Below are 18416 nucleotides of genomic sequence, written 5' to 3'. Positions count from 1 at the left end.
TCAATGTGCTAACTACGATTAGATCTAAGACAATTTCTACAGCTTTGCTTCGGTGCGTCAATCGCTTCTTCCGGCGAGTTTCCGGCGAACTTCCGTCGATCATCCGATGAACCCTCGGTGATGCTCCTGCGGACTTCCGGCAAACTCCTGGACTTTGCGACGATCCACTTGGCAAGTTCCGACAAGCTTCGCTTGGCAAGCTTCTGGACTTCTCGGATCTGTTCTCGCAGAACCTCCGACGACCGTCCGAACTTCCGTCGAACTCTCGAACTCCCAACGTGATCATGAACTTGACTCCGGCGCAACTCCTGCTGCTTGTCTAACTTTCATCGTAGTTAATCCTGCACACTTATCTCAAACACATAGATTAGACAACAAATGACAATTGACTTCATCATCAAAATCCGAGATTCAACACAATGTACTTCACGTAGCGAGCGATCTCATCCTCGTTTGCCCCTTCTTCGGGCGTAGGTTTCACTGTATCAAGGACGTAGACGATTTTCTCCGCTGTGCGAACAATTCTCAAGTTACGGAGCCAATCCGTATAATTTGGACCACTGAGGCGGTTGACATCAAGTATGCCACGTAAGGGATTTGAAAGCGACATTTTCTGAAAATAAAGATGCAGCAGAAATGAATAACATGCAGATTTTGCAAGAAATAAACTATCAAGATATGGACTTCTATCTTAATATGCTCCCACTATTTTACTAACGAGTCACGCGACACCCTCAGCACGTGAAACAGAAGTCTCCGGCAGACTTCTAGTGGGGATCAGGATCCAATCAGCGTCTCAGTGTAACCTCGAGGGACTCGACCAATCACACTAAGCCTAAAAGCTAGGCAACTCTTACCAATCACAACTCCTTGTGATTCCCGTCCTGTTCGGCCTCCGAATGACCATGGCCTCGAGGGACTCGACCAACCATGATGCTCGGTTAAGTCAACACCTTCGTTACAAGATGAGTCTGATTTAATGATATACCCTCGAGGGACTCGACCAAGCATACCATGTCCTCAGGTCACCGGTGACATCTCTATGTCGTAAGCAAAATAGCGAATCGCGATATAGGTGAGTCTCGAGGGACTCGACCAACTCAACCTACACCGGGATTCGGTTCCTACTCATAACGATGGAAGGCCACGTGGGTCAATCTAATTGCCTCACGTTTACCGACTTAATATTATCGAGAGATGTTTCTATAATTTGGTCTCCTAATATGACATGTCACACATATACATATTTAATATATATCTACATCGCATGCAAATATATATACATATCTAGTATGTGTATAAGCAATCACACCAGATGATCATGGACCACAACCTAATATGATTAGGCCCGAGCCAGTAGGCCTAATCACTCACATCAAGATCTATGTGTGCAACGGTGCATCTCCATGCCCTGTGATCGTCAATCTCGTCCTCGTCAATTCCGTTGACATCTTGATGCATCTTCATGCATCGCGATCGTCCGTCTCATGGGTCCCGTTATCGCATCCACACTCCCGCTGCGCCTCCTTATGTGATTACAACTTAATCATAGGCACGCAGGCCCGACAATAAACGAGAAATATAATGGAGGCTCGCAGACCTCAATAATAATAATCACAAGTACACACATCACACGGTCCATGATCATCCGTCCACACATCATACATCACATGTATAAATAATCATCATCATGAAGGACTATTAGATAATAATAAAAATAATAATCAACTAAACCTTTTAATTAATTAATATTTTCTGAAATCAGGGACATGTAGGGAATTTTTGAATTTATAGGGGTATTTTCGTAATTTCGACAAAAGACAGAAACTGGAATTTCTCAAATTCCGAGGGGTAAAACTGTCTTTTTCCGAGAAAACCCTAATGCCCTACTATCCTTTGCTGCTGCCGCCGCCGCCGCCACCCTGCTGGCGGCGGCCTGTGCGGCGGGGCGAGGGCGCTGCCCTCGCCTGCAGGTGGCACGCCCGCTGGCGGTGCTGCCGCTTCAGGTGGGCTCCCCCGCGGGCGCCGCCGCCTCCGCGGGCGGTTCTGCCGGCGGGGCAACGCCCACGGGCACCGCCCGCAGGCGGTGCTGTCCTGCCGGGCGGCCGCCCCTGTTGGGGGGAGGGTTTCGCCCGCGGGAGCAGCGGCGGCAAGCGCCGCTGCCCTGCGGCGCCTCTGCCCGCGGGCTGCCAGCCCCGCCGGACGCAAGCCCGCTGCAAGCAGGCCGCCGGCCGGCTGCTGCAGGCACAGCGCTTGCGCATGCGCCGGCGATGTGCTGCCTGCCTTCGGCTGCGCTGCACGCACGCAGATCGCGGGCAGCAACTGTTGCTGCCCTTTCTCGCTTTTGCGTCAACGATTTTGACGTCAATATTCTTCCTAAACACAACACACGCAGTTCAAAACCAATCATTCGCACGAACAACCTGGCTCTGATACCACTGTTGGGAAATCATGGGGGCGACATCACATGCGCAGCGGAAGAACAAGAAAACAAAATCCCCGATTCCCAAAAAGATGTTCGTCGTCGTGCGAAGATTGGTACGCAAAAATCCGCGAAACATGAAACTGCGTATAGAGTAGATTGTTTTAACTAGGGAGATCGTATATCCCTGTTTCCTTGCAGATCCTTAGGAGAGGGTAAAGGAGATCAAGCGTCCTCCTCTCTAGCGGTGATCTACACAGCAGGGTTGCGACGACGCTCCTCAAAATTCCAGGCCTGATCTGAGGTGGAGAGGAAGAGGAGAATAGGAAAGACAAGCAAAGGCTCTAGCCTATGAGGCTCTGAATCCCTCCTATTTATAGAGGTCCCCTGTCAAACCCTAATGGGTCCTCCCCTAGTGGGTATTGGATCTGCATCCAATAAGACAAGGGCTCCGTCGGATATCTCATATCTGAACCTCTACTCATCGCAATCCCTACCATATGTGTGTGACCCTCTAGGCCCAATATCGAGCTGGCCGTGAGTCATACCTGTCAGAACTCCTTCTAACTTAGTGAATTATTATCTCTATAATAATTCACTCGACTCAACGACTACGGACGTACTAGGCCACTACGTCGTAGTCCCCAGACGATACAAGGGAATCCAATCCATTGGACCTGTCTGTCCTCAGTTACCGTGTACCTATAATCCCTCATCCATCTAATATCCCAGAGACCGTATATCGAGCATGGTGTTGTCAGACCCATACGGTTTCTACTCGAGTCTCGCTCTAATCGGATTCTCCCGGAGATTTCTTTCTCTCTCAACCCGAATGACCCTGGCCAGGGATTTGTTTGAGCAAGAACACATAGGATATTCCTCTCATGACGCCGAGAGTGGATGATCCTCTATTGACACTCAATAGCCCTCGTAAGGTCGACTACCACTCTCAATGACCAGCTGTACTAGATCTGGGACAGCCAAACCTATAAGTCTGGTATCAAAGAGTGGAGCACTCATACAGGACATCCTTGGTGTCTCAAGTCTAAGGACCAGATACACCACTAGGACTACGGAATCGCTGTCTGACAATAAGGCATCATCAACCATCCAGCATTCCGTAAGCGGATCAATCAGTGAACTCATTCTCCATTGAGCACCTGTACTGTATCCCTAGTGTCCCTACACGAGCAGCTATGAGACCAGCTGCATCCATCATATGAACGGGTATACAGCACACCAGTCTATCTGGTTATCACGATGTCCCTCTCGAGTAACCTATGACCGGGATTATTTAGGATATGTGTTTAATGGTGAATCGATCTCATTATCGTGATCTCATCACGATCCGATTCCCATTGCACAAATCCAAGGAAATCACAATATATGTATGCATTTATGCAATAGTTATAAAGTGATATATGCCAAAATATAATAAGCAAAAAGATTCTGTATCAAGTCACACGTGCCATCACTCACGTGATTGGCTTGCTGGGCACCTATGACTAGCGGTACCACCCCTGGCAAGGTGCCAAGCGGTGGTACCGCCCAGCACAGCCTCCCAAGCGGTGGTACCACCAGACCTGGGCAGTGGTACCGCCTAGCGTAGGCAATGGTACCGCCTGTGCCTGGGGAACCCGGGATGGGAAAGTTTTAGGCTCCAAGTTTGAATCAACTTGAAGCCTATAAATACCCCTCCCATCTCTGGTTAAAATACACAAGTATTGAGAGTAAAAAAGTATAGAAACGCTGCTGCAATATTGTGTGAGCTCCTCTCAAAGTTCTAAGTGTTAGAATAGTTTGAGAGAGGAGTGAGTGGGGTGTAAGGGTTATCTCCTAAACCCGGTAAAAGGAGAATTGAGTTGTAAAAGGTGGTTGGCCCTTCACCTATTGAAGGAAGGCCTCTAGTGGATGCTAGTGGCCTCGACAAAAGAGGAATCGGAGGAGTGGATGTAGGTCACGATTGACCGAACCACTATAAACTACCGTCTTCTCTAGTTTGCATTTTATTTCCTCCTATTACCTTACTGCAAACCCCTTCAATAGCTTACTGTCTTCAATACTTTTCCATACGCTTCTTATCTGAGCATATTTCCAGAATTAGTTTTCAACGTAAATGGTTTTATCGAGAAGAAACGTTTTTGAAGACGTGATTTTACCGCTGCTCTAATTCACCCCCGCCCCCCCCCCCCCCCCCCTCTTAGTACCAACCCTAATCCTAACAAACTATACTTCCGTTTACTCTTAAGTTGAAGAACTTTCCAAAACGGTTTTCATCGAAAACGATTTCATCGTATGAACGTTGTTTTAATCGACGAAAGTTTTCCGCTGCACTAATTCACCCCCCCCCTCTTAGTCCTTTTGATCCCAACAACCACCGCCTAACACAGTCTCGGAGACTGTGCCATGAAGGTGTCACCTCTTGGGTCACTGTTCTGATAGGTATGACTCACGGCCAGCTCGATATTGGGCCAATTCTGACAGGTATGAACAATGTTGGGCCCAATGAAAATGCTCAAATAGTGACCCAAGAGGTGACATCGTTGTGGCACAGTCTCCGAGACTGTGTTTGAACATAGTGGTTTGACTGGTTTGAACATACTTATGGAGTCCTTTCATGGCAACAATTCAAAGAAGGACTGCTGATCCGCTTCAGACCAACCGATTACAAGAATATTGACGGACAACTAGCAAAAATCCGACAAACCTCCACCATTCAGGAGTACCAAACCAGGTTTGAAAGGTTATCTAATCAAACTCTTGATTGGTCTCAAAAACAGCTATTGAGGACCTTTATTGAGGGCTTGAAGCCGGAGATTCGAGGAGAAGTTAAAGCGCGACAACCGTACACGCTTATGACAGCCATCTCTTTCGCACGACATCAAGAGGAGCAATTGAACCATGAAGCTCGAAGGACTAGGGTCACTCCTCAACCAGTAATATTGAAGCCCTTAGCCCCCCCTACTATTGACCGAGTCCCTGCACCAAAAAGGTTGACAAGAGAAGAGCTTCAGGAGCGATCTGCGAAGGGGTTATGTTGGCATTGCGACGAGCCGTGGAGCCATGAGCATCGCTGTAGTAAAGGGAGACCTTTTATCATTGAACCAGTAGAAGAAGAGGTCATTGAACATCCAGAAGAGAGCATTGAATATAAAGAAGAAGATGCAGAAGAAGAGCCACAACCGACCGAAGTTACGGTACATGCGCTAGCCGGCTACTCAAACCCGCAAATGATGAAAGTTGGAGGCCTTCTCAAACAACAACTGATCACTGTTTTCATCGACACGGGCAGCACTAATAATATCCTAAACAGTAAGGTTGCTATCCGAATGGCATTACCTATCGAGAATCGTTGCAGGTTTGATGTTAAGGTCACCGACAGACGGATTTTGAAGTGTGATCGTAGGCGCCCGCAAGAGAAACTATTGCTGCAGGACCAAGAGATAATTACAGATTTCTTCCTTCTCCCTCTTGATGATCATGAGGCCATGCTCAGAATTAAATGGTTGACAACATTAGGTGATTTTTCTTGGAATTTTATGAAACTAATTATGAAATTTTACAGTAAGGAGAAACAGGTGATATTGCACGGGAAACGTGGGGGCGACGTAACGATGATTTGCACACAACAAATGAAGAAGGTTTTGCATAAAGCATGCAGTGGCTTTTTGGTACAACTTGAGCAGCAAACTAAGGGAGAGCCAACAAAATTGGAAGATCCAAATCTACTTCCTTTGCTTGCTGAATTTTCAGATATATTTAACGAACTACGCAACCTACCTCTTACCCGTCGGCATGATCATTGTATAACGATTCTTCCAGGCCAATCTCCAGCAAATGCTCAGCCATATCAGTATCCACATCTCCAAAAGGATGAAATAGAAAGGATTGTAAAAGAGATGCTCAAAACAGGAGTTATTCGGCGATGTTGTAGCCCCTACTCTTCACCGGTGCTCCTCGTACGAAAGAAGGATGGAATATGGCGATTATGTGTTGATTACCGAACTCTCAATGGCATAACAATCAAGGATAAATACCCTATTCCAGTAGTAGATGAGTTGCAAGATGAAAGGGAGCACAAATCTTCACAAAGCTGGACCTTCGATCCGGGTATCATCAAATACGAGTATGCGAAGAAGACATACCGAAAACCACCTTTTGAACACACAATAACCACTATGAATTTTTGCTTTCTTCAAAAGAAGGTAGAATATCTTGTGCATATCATATCAGAGGAAGGTGTGGCAGTAGACCCCTTCAAAATTGGAGCAATGCAAAATTGGCTGACCCCGAGGAACATAAAATTGCTACATGGCTTTCTGGGTTTAACATGCTACTACTGCAAGTTCGTGAAAAACTATGGAGAGATCAATGCACCACTTACTTCCGTTCTGAAAAAAGATGTCTTCCAATGGTCGGACAGAGCCTCCGTTGCCTTCGACAAACTTAAGGCAGCCATGACGACGACGCCGGTGCTAACACTACCAGATTTCAACCGACCCTTCATTATTGAGGCCGACGCATCTGGAGTCGGAATTGGAGCAATTTTCATGCAAGATGGTCGACCACTCGCATACACTAGCAAGGCATTATCTCCCTCCCATCAAAATAAGTCAACATATGATAAGGAGATGCTCGCCATTGTGCGCGCAGCAACGAGGTGGAGACCCTACTTGATTGGTCGACGATTTCACATTAAAACCGACCATAAAAGCCTCAAGTACTTTTTGAAGCGAAAGATATCATCCCCTGAGTAGCAAACCTAGGTAACAAAACTTCTTGGATTTGATTATGAAATAATTTACAAAAAGGGGAAAGAGAATGTTCTTGCAGATGCACTTTCGCAGCTACCCGAGCAAGCTGAAGTTTTGGCCATTTCACTTCCGACCAGTGACTTCCTTGAGGATATTAAGATGGAATGACAGGAAGATTCAGAGACTAGTAAGATTATAAAAAAATTGGAGGAAGCACCAAGCTCCGTAGCTCATTACAATTGGGACTCAAAAGAATTACACTATAAGAGTACTAAATTGAAAAGGAGTATGGCATATCACTCACAAACCGACGGCCAGACAGAAGTTGTAAATAGGTGCTTGGAGATAGCCCAAAGCCACCCACCAAATATGACTACCCAAGGAGGACTTCAGACTCAGCCAAGTGCCATTATTGATCGACGGATTATGACTCGACGACGACGATCCACTACTGAATTGCTAATACAGTGGGCAAACCTACTAACAGAAGATGCCACTTTGGAGAACTATGATGACTTGAAGATCAAATTCCCAAAATTCATGAATCGTCAGCCTCGAGGACAAGGCTGATTTGAAGAGGGCGGGTTTGTTAGGACTCTAGTTAGGAGAGTCCTAATTGAGAGGGACATTTATGTAAAACTGTTAGGACTTTAGCTAGGAGAGTCCTAATTGAGAGGGACATTCTGTTAGGACTCTAGCTAGGAGAGTCCTAATTGAGAGGGACATTCTATTAGGACTCTAGTTAGGAGAGTCCTAATTGAGAGGGACATTCATGTAAGAGGTTTTTTCTTAGAGAAGAATTAGGAGTTGTAAGGGAATAGGAGTCCTATTAGGAGTTAGGGTTTAGAAGCCCTATAAATAGCCATGTATTCCTCCTCTTTTCTCAAGTAATAGATGAATCTTTTCTGTAGCCTTTGAGCAGCAACTTGGAGGGAGGAACCCCTATAGAGTTCCAAGGAGGCCGATCCCCTAAAGAGATCAACCCCAAGTTTAGAATCTGCAAGGGTTCTAACAGTTTGATATCATGCTTAATATGAAATTGTGCATGTTATACCTTGAAAACTTGAAACCATGCTTTGATGTCATACCCAAAGTAATGATGATTTGAGATCATGCTTAATTTATTTATCTTTCAAAATTATGCATAATAATTCTTGCGATTTATGGATTATTGATTTTTACCGTAATGAAAGTGGCTTTTTCGGTTTTAAAAATGATGCATATTTTTGTTTGGTATAAATGACAAATGCATGATTGTATGAAATAAATCACATGAATTGAAATAACTATAAAGAGGAAAACATTTTTCTCGAAATTTTTTTTTCCTATCTTATTGAGTTTTGAATAAAAGATTGATAAATCTATTTATATTATTTTGAATCTCTTGAACTATGAAAGTGATTTTGATGATTTGATGATTTAAATTTGAATAAATTTTTATCCAAATCATGATCTTGATTCCTTGATATTTACAAATTAAGATTTATTATGAATCGGGATCGTTTGTGTTCTCTCATGACTTTATTTGCTATGGGAAAATCTATATCTATATCATTAATCTTGAATTCTCGGAATCAAAACTTGATAATTTCTTTATATAAATCAAGATCCCTCACTTTTATTCTCAAATGACTTCTTGTATTTTATTAAAGAGAATACTTATCAAAATGAATCATGTCTATTAGTATTCACATGATATTTGATATTATCTTTCATGACATGATGTGTAAATTCCTTTGTATTTGTGGTTGTAAACCTCATGTTATAAGTAGAGCATTGATGTAAAAATTGTATTCTTCCACTCTACTTCTTCCTTGATTACAATAAAGGGGAGAAAGAAAATTGCTAGTTTGAATGTTAAATTTAGCTAAATTACAAAAAATGCATAAACTCTCCTTATACGTTCATTTTCAGATCATGATCTTAATTTCTTGAATTTTAGATTTGAATCTTCTTTTTCAATCAAGATTATTTTCCTATCATGCTTTCTTGTCAAAAATGATATATGATCTTTTGTTGTTTACCTTTATCATACTTTGAAAATTATTGTAAAGGGAAAAGAATTATAACATTGTATTCTTCCCTTCTTTTTAACATTGACAAAAGGGGAGAAATATTGCTATCTCATCTTGCAAAATTTAGAAACTTGCACTTTGCAAATGAAGCAAAATTGCTAGCTCAAACATTCAAAGGGAGCAAAAAATTTGCTAGCTTGCAAATTGCATGGAGAAAGAAGTGCTATCTTGCTTATCTCAAGAACCAAAATAAGCTAACTTGCACATCTAGCAAAATTTACAAACTTATATATTTCAAGAAGCAAGAGTTGCTTTCTTAAACATCTCAAAATTGCTAGCTTGCATGTTTCAAAATACTGTAAAATTATTGCTAGCTTGCATGATGATAAAACTGAAGATTATGTTTAGTATGCGATGATTTGAACTAATATCCAAACACTTGAAAGTTACACTTCTCCTTTTTGTTGATGATAAAGGTGGAAAAGTATGATCATGTTATGCATAATGAGGTGTTATAAATATTCATGATGAAATTTACAATGACTTGAATTCAGCTTGAATTCAAGGTTATATCAATATGGCATATTGATAGGGGGAGTTAAGGTTAACTCCATCATCAATTAGTTGTCATCATCAAAAAGGGAGAGATTGTTAAATCTCATATTTTGATGATGAAACCAATTGATAAGTGTTTATGATTTGATATGCGTTTTGAGTGACACAGGATGCTTCGATCAGGGAGAGATATTTAAAGTAGAAAAAATCAATATCACTCACAAACCGACGACCAAACAGAAGTTGTAAATAGGTGCTTGGAGATAGCCCAAAGCCACCCACCAAATATGACTACCCAAGGAGGACTTCAAACTCAGCCAAGTGCCATTATTGATCGACGGATTATGACTCGACGACGACGATCCACTACTGAATTGCTAATACAGTGGGCAAACCTACTAACAGAAGATGCCACTTTGGAGAACTATGATGACTTGAAGATCAAATTCCCAAAATTCATGAATCGTCAGCCTCGAGGACAAGGCTGATTTGAAGAGGGCGGGTTTGTTAGGACTCTAGCTAGGAGAGTCCTAATTGAGAGGGACATTCATGTAAAACTGTTAGGACTTTAGCTAGGAGAGTCCTAATTGAGAGGGACATTCTGTTAGGACTCTAGCTAGGAGAGTCCTAATTGAGAGGGACATTCATGTAGGAGGTTTTTTCTTAGAGAAGAATTATGAGTTGTAAGGGAATAGGAGTCTTGAGTAGGAGTCCTATTAGGAGTTGGTTAGAAGTAAGAGTCTTAAGTAGGAGTCCTATTAGGAGTTAGGGTTTAGAAGCCCTATAAATAGCCATGTATTCCTCCTCTTTTCATAAGCAATAGATGAATCTTTTCTGCAGCCTTTGAGCAGCAACTTGGAGGGAGGAACCCCTATAGAGTTCCAAGGAGGCCGATCCCCTAAAGAGATCAACCCCAAGTTTAGAATCTGCAAAGGTTCTAACACGATACCTTCTTCTTGGTTGAAACCTTTGGCTACTAATCTAGCCTTATTTCTAACCACGATACCAAATTCATCTTGCTTGTTTCTAAAGATCAATTTAGTACCAATAACTAAATAGTCATTTGGCCTTAGAACAAGCTTCCACACCTCATTTCTCTCAAATTGATTTAACTCTTCTTGCATTGCGATAACCCATGAATCATATTTCAAGGCCTCGTCAATACACTTAGGTTCAATTTGGGAGAGAAAAGCGGTGTTGGCACAAAAATTCTTAAGAGAAGAATGAGTTTGACCCCTTTTGACGTGTCTCCTATGATTAGCTCCTTAGGATGAGCATCTACATACTTCCATTCCTTAGGTAAGGATGTTTCGGAAGAAGATACATCTAAGTTGCTAGATGGAGAAAGGATTTCATTTAAATTTAAAACATCAAAGTTAAGATCATTATCAAAATCATTTTTCTTAGTTACGAAAACTTCATTAAAAACCACATGAATAGACTCTTCTATAATCAAAGTTCTTTTGTTAAAGATATGAAAAGCCTTAGAAATAGAAGAATAATCAAGAAAATTTTCTTTATCGGATTTTGCATCAAATTTAACTAAGGCATCTTTTTCATTCAAGATAAAGTATTTACATCCAAAAACTTTAAAATATGAAACGTTAGGTTTTTTATTGTTCCACAACTCATAAGGAGTTTTGGAGAGTAATGGTCTTACTAAAACCCTATTCATGACATAGCATATCGTATTTACGGCTTCGGCCCAAAAATATTTGGGTAGACTATGTTCATTTAACATGGTTCTTGCTATTTCTTATAAGTTTCTATTTTTTCTTTCTACTACTCCAATTTGTTGAGGATTTCTTGGAGTAGAGAAATTGTGGTTGTATCCATTAGATTCACAAAATTCTTGGAAATCACGGTTTTGAAATTCACCGCCGTGATCACTTTCAATTGATGAAATCATAAAACCTTTTTCATTTTAAATAAGTTTACAAAACTTAGAGAAATACCTAAAGCAATCACTTTTGTGTGCCAAAAAGTAAGTCCATGTGTATCTACTATAATCATCCACGATAACAAAAGCGTATTTGCTACCTCCTAGGCTTGATGTAATAATTAGTCTAAACAAGTCTATATGGATCAATTGCAATGGTCTAGAGGTGCTTATTTGGTTCTTTGGTTTGAAACTACCTTTTATTTGTTTTCCTAGTTGACATACATCACACACATTGTCTTTAATGAACTTAATGCGAGGAATTCCTTTTACAAGTTCTTTAGATGAGATTTGAGAGATTAGTTTCATGCTAGCATGACCTAATCTTCCATGCCAAAGCCAAGCATCATCATTTAAAATCAAAAAACACATTTCATTATAAAGATCATCAATGTTGATAGTGAATACATTATTTTGTTTTAGGGCAATCATAGATGTGTTTTTTTATGATTTTTCTATAATATAAGCATTAAATTTAAATCTAACAATATATACTTTATCACATAATTAACTAATGCTTAAAAAGTTATGCTTTAAGCTATCAACTAATAACACATCTTCAATAAAAAACTTGGATGTATTACCTATGGTTCCTTTGCCAATGATTATACCCTTGTTGTTGTCTCCGAAGGTAATATATCCTTCGTCTAGGCTAGTAAGCTTAGAGAATTGAGATGCATCTCCGGTCATATGCCTTGCATCCACTATCAAGGTACAATCTCTTACTCTTAGCTTATGATGGTAACTGTTTCTACAATAAAGGATGATTTTTATGTACTCATTTGACCTTGGGTGCCTCAAAAATCGATTAACTTACCTCATCATTTTGCATAGAGTTCTTTATGGTTCCTTTATGAACTCAAATCAGTTTGTGTGGACTATATTTCTTAAATAGACAATAATAAGCTACATGTCCAAATTTATAACAAAAGTTACATTTGTTTCGGGGTGAAACATGCAAAGTAGGGTCTTTAACAAAGGTGGTTGGATTTTAGTGAGAGCTACTCATAAATCTGATTTCGTCTTTTCTATGAACATGACCCTTGTTGGCAAGGATCATGTTCAAAGACTTGCAACCAACCTCAAATTTTTCTAAGGTTTCTTTGAGTAGCAAGTTTTCTTTTTGAAATATTTCTAGTTCATAACATTTCATACATGGAGCTAAACTATCATTATGCTCAACTTTTAATCTATCGAAATCACTAACAAGAGAAGCATGCTCTTTTTTCAATAATTTATATTTTTTACTAATTAATTTGTATTCATCAAATAAATCATGAAAAGCATTTAATAGTTTATCAAAGGATAAATTTGCATCAAAGGAACTACTCACCTCATCTCCAATAGTCATTAGCACATAGTGAGCAACTTGCTTAATGTTGGTTGGCTCCTCTTTTTCGGATGCACTTGAGTCATCCTAAGTTGCTTTAAGAGGCTTCTTCTTCTTCGGTTACTTCCTCTTTACTTGGGGATATTCACTCTTGAAGTGTCCTAGCTTTTTGCACTCATAGCATATCACTTGTTCTTTCTTAGGTTCAAATTTATTTTTTGTATCATTTTTAAATTTGTTTCTTTTTATGAATATTTTGAACTTTCTTGTCAAGAGTGCCAAGTCTTCATCGAAGTCCTCATCACTTGAATTTTCTTTCAAGTGGTCTTTTTGAGTTCTTAGTGTCATATCCTTTCGATTCTTTGGAACGTTGTTTTTAAGCTCTTCATGAGTATTATAAGTCATCTCAAAGGTCATTAGTAACCCTATTAGTTCTTCAAGGGGAAAGTTATTTAAATCTTTGGCCTCTTGAATGACCATGACTTTAGGGTCCCAACTCTTTGGAAGGGATCGTAGAATTTTATTAACATGTTCAAAATCCGAGAAACATTTACCAAGTCCTTTTAGACCATTGACAACATCCGTAAATCGAGTGTACATGTCTCTAATGGTCTCATTTAGTTTCATCCGAAACAACTCATAAGTATGCACTAAAAGATTAATTTTTGACTCCTTCACTCTACTAGTGCATTCATGAGTCACTTCGAGTATTTGTCAAATATCAAAAGTGGTTTCATAAATAGACACACAATTGAACTCGTTTTTATCTAAAACACAAAATAATGCATTCAGAGCCTTAGCATTTAAAACGAAAGTCTTCTTCTCCAACTCATTCCAATCGTTCATTGGAAGAGAAGACTTTTGAAACCCATTTTCAGCAATATTCCATAATTTGAAATCTATTGAAATTAGGAAGATCCTCATTCTAGTCTTCCAATATGTGTAATTCGTCTCATTGAACATAGGCCTACGTGTAATTGAATGGCTCTCTTGGTTGCCGGCAAATGTCCTCTCTTTTGGGTTTTATATCAAATAAGAATGAACCTTACTCTGATACCAATTGTCAGGATCAATAGCAGCAATAAGAGAGAGGGGGGTGAATTAGTGCAGTGGAAAATTCTTTGATTTCATAGAATGTTCGTCTCGATTCAAATCGTTTCGTAAAGATGTTGAACTTAAAACTTTCGTAAGAATGTAAGGAGAAGCTCAAAGAGATTTGCAGTAAAGTAAATTGCACAAAATGAAAAGCAAACCAAAATTTAGAGTAGTTTGGTCAATGAGACCTACGTCCACTTCAGATTCCTCCTCCATCGAGGTCACCGGCATCTACTAAAGGCCTTCCTTCAATAGGCGAAGACCAACTACCTCTTACAACGCTTTCTCCTTTTGCCAAGATTAGGAGACAACCCTTACAAGTTTCACTCCTCTTTCTTGGATGGTTACAAATCTAAAGATGGAGGAGGAGAACTCTTCTCACTTTTACAACACTTTTTACACCTCAAACACTTTGAATTTTTTACACATATGATAGCATTTTATTGCCCTTTCATGCAGAAAATGGTGGGATATTTATAGGCCCCAATGGCTTCAAAAGTTGGAGCAAAAAATTTAAATCCTTCGATTTCGAGATGCTGGCGGTACCACCACCATTAATGGGTGGTACCACTGCCTGATAGAACTCGGAGACCGAGCTCTAGCGATACCACCACTTGACAGGGGCGGTACCACCGTTGGCAACATTGACTGCCAACGGTACCACCGCCCAGACCACTTGGGAGATTAGGTCTCCCAAGCGGTGCCACGGCCGGCCTTATTTTTAGGGGCTGAATGTGTTATTCAATCCAGCCCAATTCAGTCCTGTTAAGGGCCTAGTTGGCCCATAATTAATTTAGTGAGATTACCTCTCAATTCTAACTTAAGTCAATTAGAGCATTAGTTGAACTCATAAGTCAATTACTTAGATCATAGTTTTAATAATTTTTAAAATATAATTATATATTATATTAAAGTATAATATAATAAAAGAGGAGGATAATAAAAATATTTTATGTTTTTATTTTTATAATAAAAAACTTAAATGGTCTTTAAAGAAATATACAAATATTTTATAATAAATAAAAAGAAGAGCAGACTTATTTATGTTTTTAAGATTCAAACAATATAACCAAACTAGTTAAGAATCAATTAACCTGTCTAATCCAGATTTTATAATTATTATTCTTCTGAACATTATGCCCAAGCAGTCGTGAAAGACCTTAAATTTCTTATCAATATCATTACATTCAAAAGTTCAAACCAATAAAATATGATTTTAATTAGGTAATTTATTGAATAAAGTCTCTACTATTAGCTTTAGACCGAATAGCAGTTTCTATTCATTACATTCAAAAGTTCAAACCAATAAAATACGATTATTTTTAAAAATTTAAGGATAATTAGCTGTGGTTAGAATATGTAAACGAATTATTTTAGTCTAATTTTTAGTGTAACAGGGTAAACTTCAATCAAACAATCTGATATTTTCACCAATGTACAAGACATCATTCTAACACAATGAATAACATGTTTCCCATCTTATGAGGATTTTAGGATAATTAATTATAAAAAATTTAAAATTTTATATGTTTTATGAATAAGTGTATTTTAGTTTATTTTTTAGTATAACACGATCAACTTTAATTAAATCATCTCAAACTTTTACCACTCTACAAAAATGTTATTCTAACATAATTAGAAATATTTTTCTATTTTTAGGGATAATTAATTATCAAATTTTAGATTTTTTTATTAGGTTTTGTAAACAAGTATATTTTAGTTTATTTTCAAATATAACAAAGTCAACTTCAATCAGATCATCTCAAATTTTTATCAGTCTATTAGTATATCATTTTAACATCATTAGTAATAATATCATTTATTTTTTAAACAATGTTGGGATAATCAATTGTTAAATTTAAATTTTTAGATATATTTTATGAATGAATTTATTTTAGTTTATTTTTTAGTGCAATAGGGTTAACTTCGGCTAAACCATCACAAAGTTTAACCACTCTCCTAGGACATGATTTTAATATCAATAGTAATAATTTTTATTTTATAAAATTTTAGAATATTTAAGTATTAAAATTTAAACTTTTTGTATAAGTTTTCTAAACAAGTGTATCTTAATTATTCTTCAAGTATAATAGAGTCAACTTCAGTCAAATGTTCATAAACTTTCACCAATCTAATGTGACATCATTCTAACATCTTCACTAATATTTTTATTTTTTAAAATATTTTAAAATATTTAATTATCAAATTTTAAAGATTTTATTTTCGAGTATAATAGGATTAATTTCAATCAAACAATCTCAATTTTTTTAAATTCTACTAGAAATGATTCTAATAATAATTATTATATTAGATTTTAAATTTTATGATAAATTTAAGATTATATTGTATAGAAATCAATATATTTTTAATTTATTAATTATATTTTAATTTAATTTCAAAAGTAATAAAAATTTTTACTGATAAATTATGAGGAGTGGAGGAGATTAAAAAAAAAAAAAAAAAGGGAGACGGGGAAGACTTGAGGCCGAAGCTGAAGTGAGATTTTAGGTATGTGCAGGCATGTCAGGAGGCTATGTCCTGCGAACATCCTGTCATGGCCCCTCTGCCACACCTTTGAAGGAAATGACAGGAATGCAGTGACGAACACCCACTTGTACTGGCCAGCCAGCTGTGGGGCGGTCGTGCAAGCACCAAAGTGTTGGATTCCCGACGATATCTCTTTTGGTGCGTCATCTTACTTATTTATCGTACCATCGTGCCCTCACACTCTTTAAGTTGGATCTCGAAGATTCTTGCCCATTCAAATTTACTGGAATGGACGGGAGTGACCACTTTGCATGCGAAGCCTGATCGTCTCGCAAACATGCTTGGTCCCATTTTGAAGCTGATCCCGTACACTTTAAAGCTCCATCATCATGACACTTTCAAGTCCCATTGGTTTCCAGCCCAAAAGAAAAAGCTGCTAGAAAAAGTCATTTTACGCAACCTAATCATGATTGATATAAAATAAATCTTTTAATAATATATTATATAATGCATAAACTTAAGAAAAATTAAGATATATAATAGCCCTTCCACCGACGCTATCCAGGGTGTTGCTATTGCCCACGATGGCAACAACAACAGCACGAGGATGTTACTGCCACTAGCGTCGGTGGTGGCCAACGAGCTTCCACCGGCAACGAAGATGGACGCTGAAGGGGTGGAAGTAACTGAGGAAAGAGAGGATAAGGGCAGGAAGAGAAGAGAGGAGGAGCGCATGGAGAGAAGCAGAAAGGGAAACCAAAAGAAGAAGATTTCATCATGTTTGACCGCTTAACAATGGAATAATAATGCCCATTAACCTCATAGATAAAGTGCAAGTTGTTAAAAATATAAAACTCCTTTTTATTTGGGCAAACAAATATGCAAAACATTAAATTTACATGACTGCAACTTCCACTATAACAATAGTTTTTTTTTTTTAACAATAATGATTTCTGTACTGCACAGACGTGACTACGGTCCTTAGAAAACCTTTTTATAAGTAACTAATAGTCATAGTTTTAATAAATATTGTATTTGGTTATATATATATATATATATATATATATATATATATATATATATATATATTAAAAATTGGATAATAGATATACCAAAGGCAACATTTTTCTAAAATTCAAGGGAAAGTCTACGTAGAAAACAAAAAGCCCGAGTCATGCACTGTGGATGCGGTGACGAAGGAGATCAGCTTTGTTACTTTTCGTTGCATACGTTCGATGAGAAACATTACTAACTCGGTAACCCAATCTATTAAGTCATTATATTTATTTTATGAAATATTTTATCTAATTTTATATTTTGGGTATTTCAGACGATTGATTGGCATTCTTCTTCCTGTGAATATGCTTAATGGAGATTACATTGTAGAAGATTATTGTTAATCATCCATAATGATATACTTCCAAATTATTCAGAAAGAACGCAACCTTTGTTTCATCTGCAAATGTTTTAATATGTTTACTCAATTTTTATATCAGATTGAGTTTTCTTTGAATTATTAGTTTTTTTCTTTGGTGATAGAAAAGATTGTTGTAAACTGTTACGGTAAATAACTTTTTAGCCGTGGCCTCGGGGCCGTCGCGGCTCGGTTCGGGTCCAGAAGACGGGGATCTCGCGTAGGGTGCCTCGGGTCCTCCTGGTGGCCGACCTCAGTGGTCTGATCTGGATGTCCTGTCAGGAGGAGAGCTCTGTCGCAGCGTCGGGGAAGAGGCAACCTTGTCTCGTACCTGCACACTGGTCGGGCCGGGAGCTTGGCCCGACCCCTCCGACGATCAAGTTACCGATGTGGAGGGGATTGTGG

This window comes from Musa acuminata, chromosome BXJ1-2 (assembly GCF_036884655.1).
Source record: "Musa acuminata AAA Group cultivar baxijiao chromosome BXJ1-2, Cavendish_Baxijiao_AAA, whole genome shotgun sequence".
Classification (NCBI taxonomy): domain Eukaryota; kingdom Viridiplantae; phylum Streptophyta; class Magnoliopsida; order Zingiberales; family Musaceae; genus Musa; species Musa acuminata.
Note: the sequence above shows the minus strand (reverse complement) of the source record.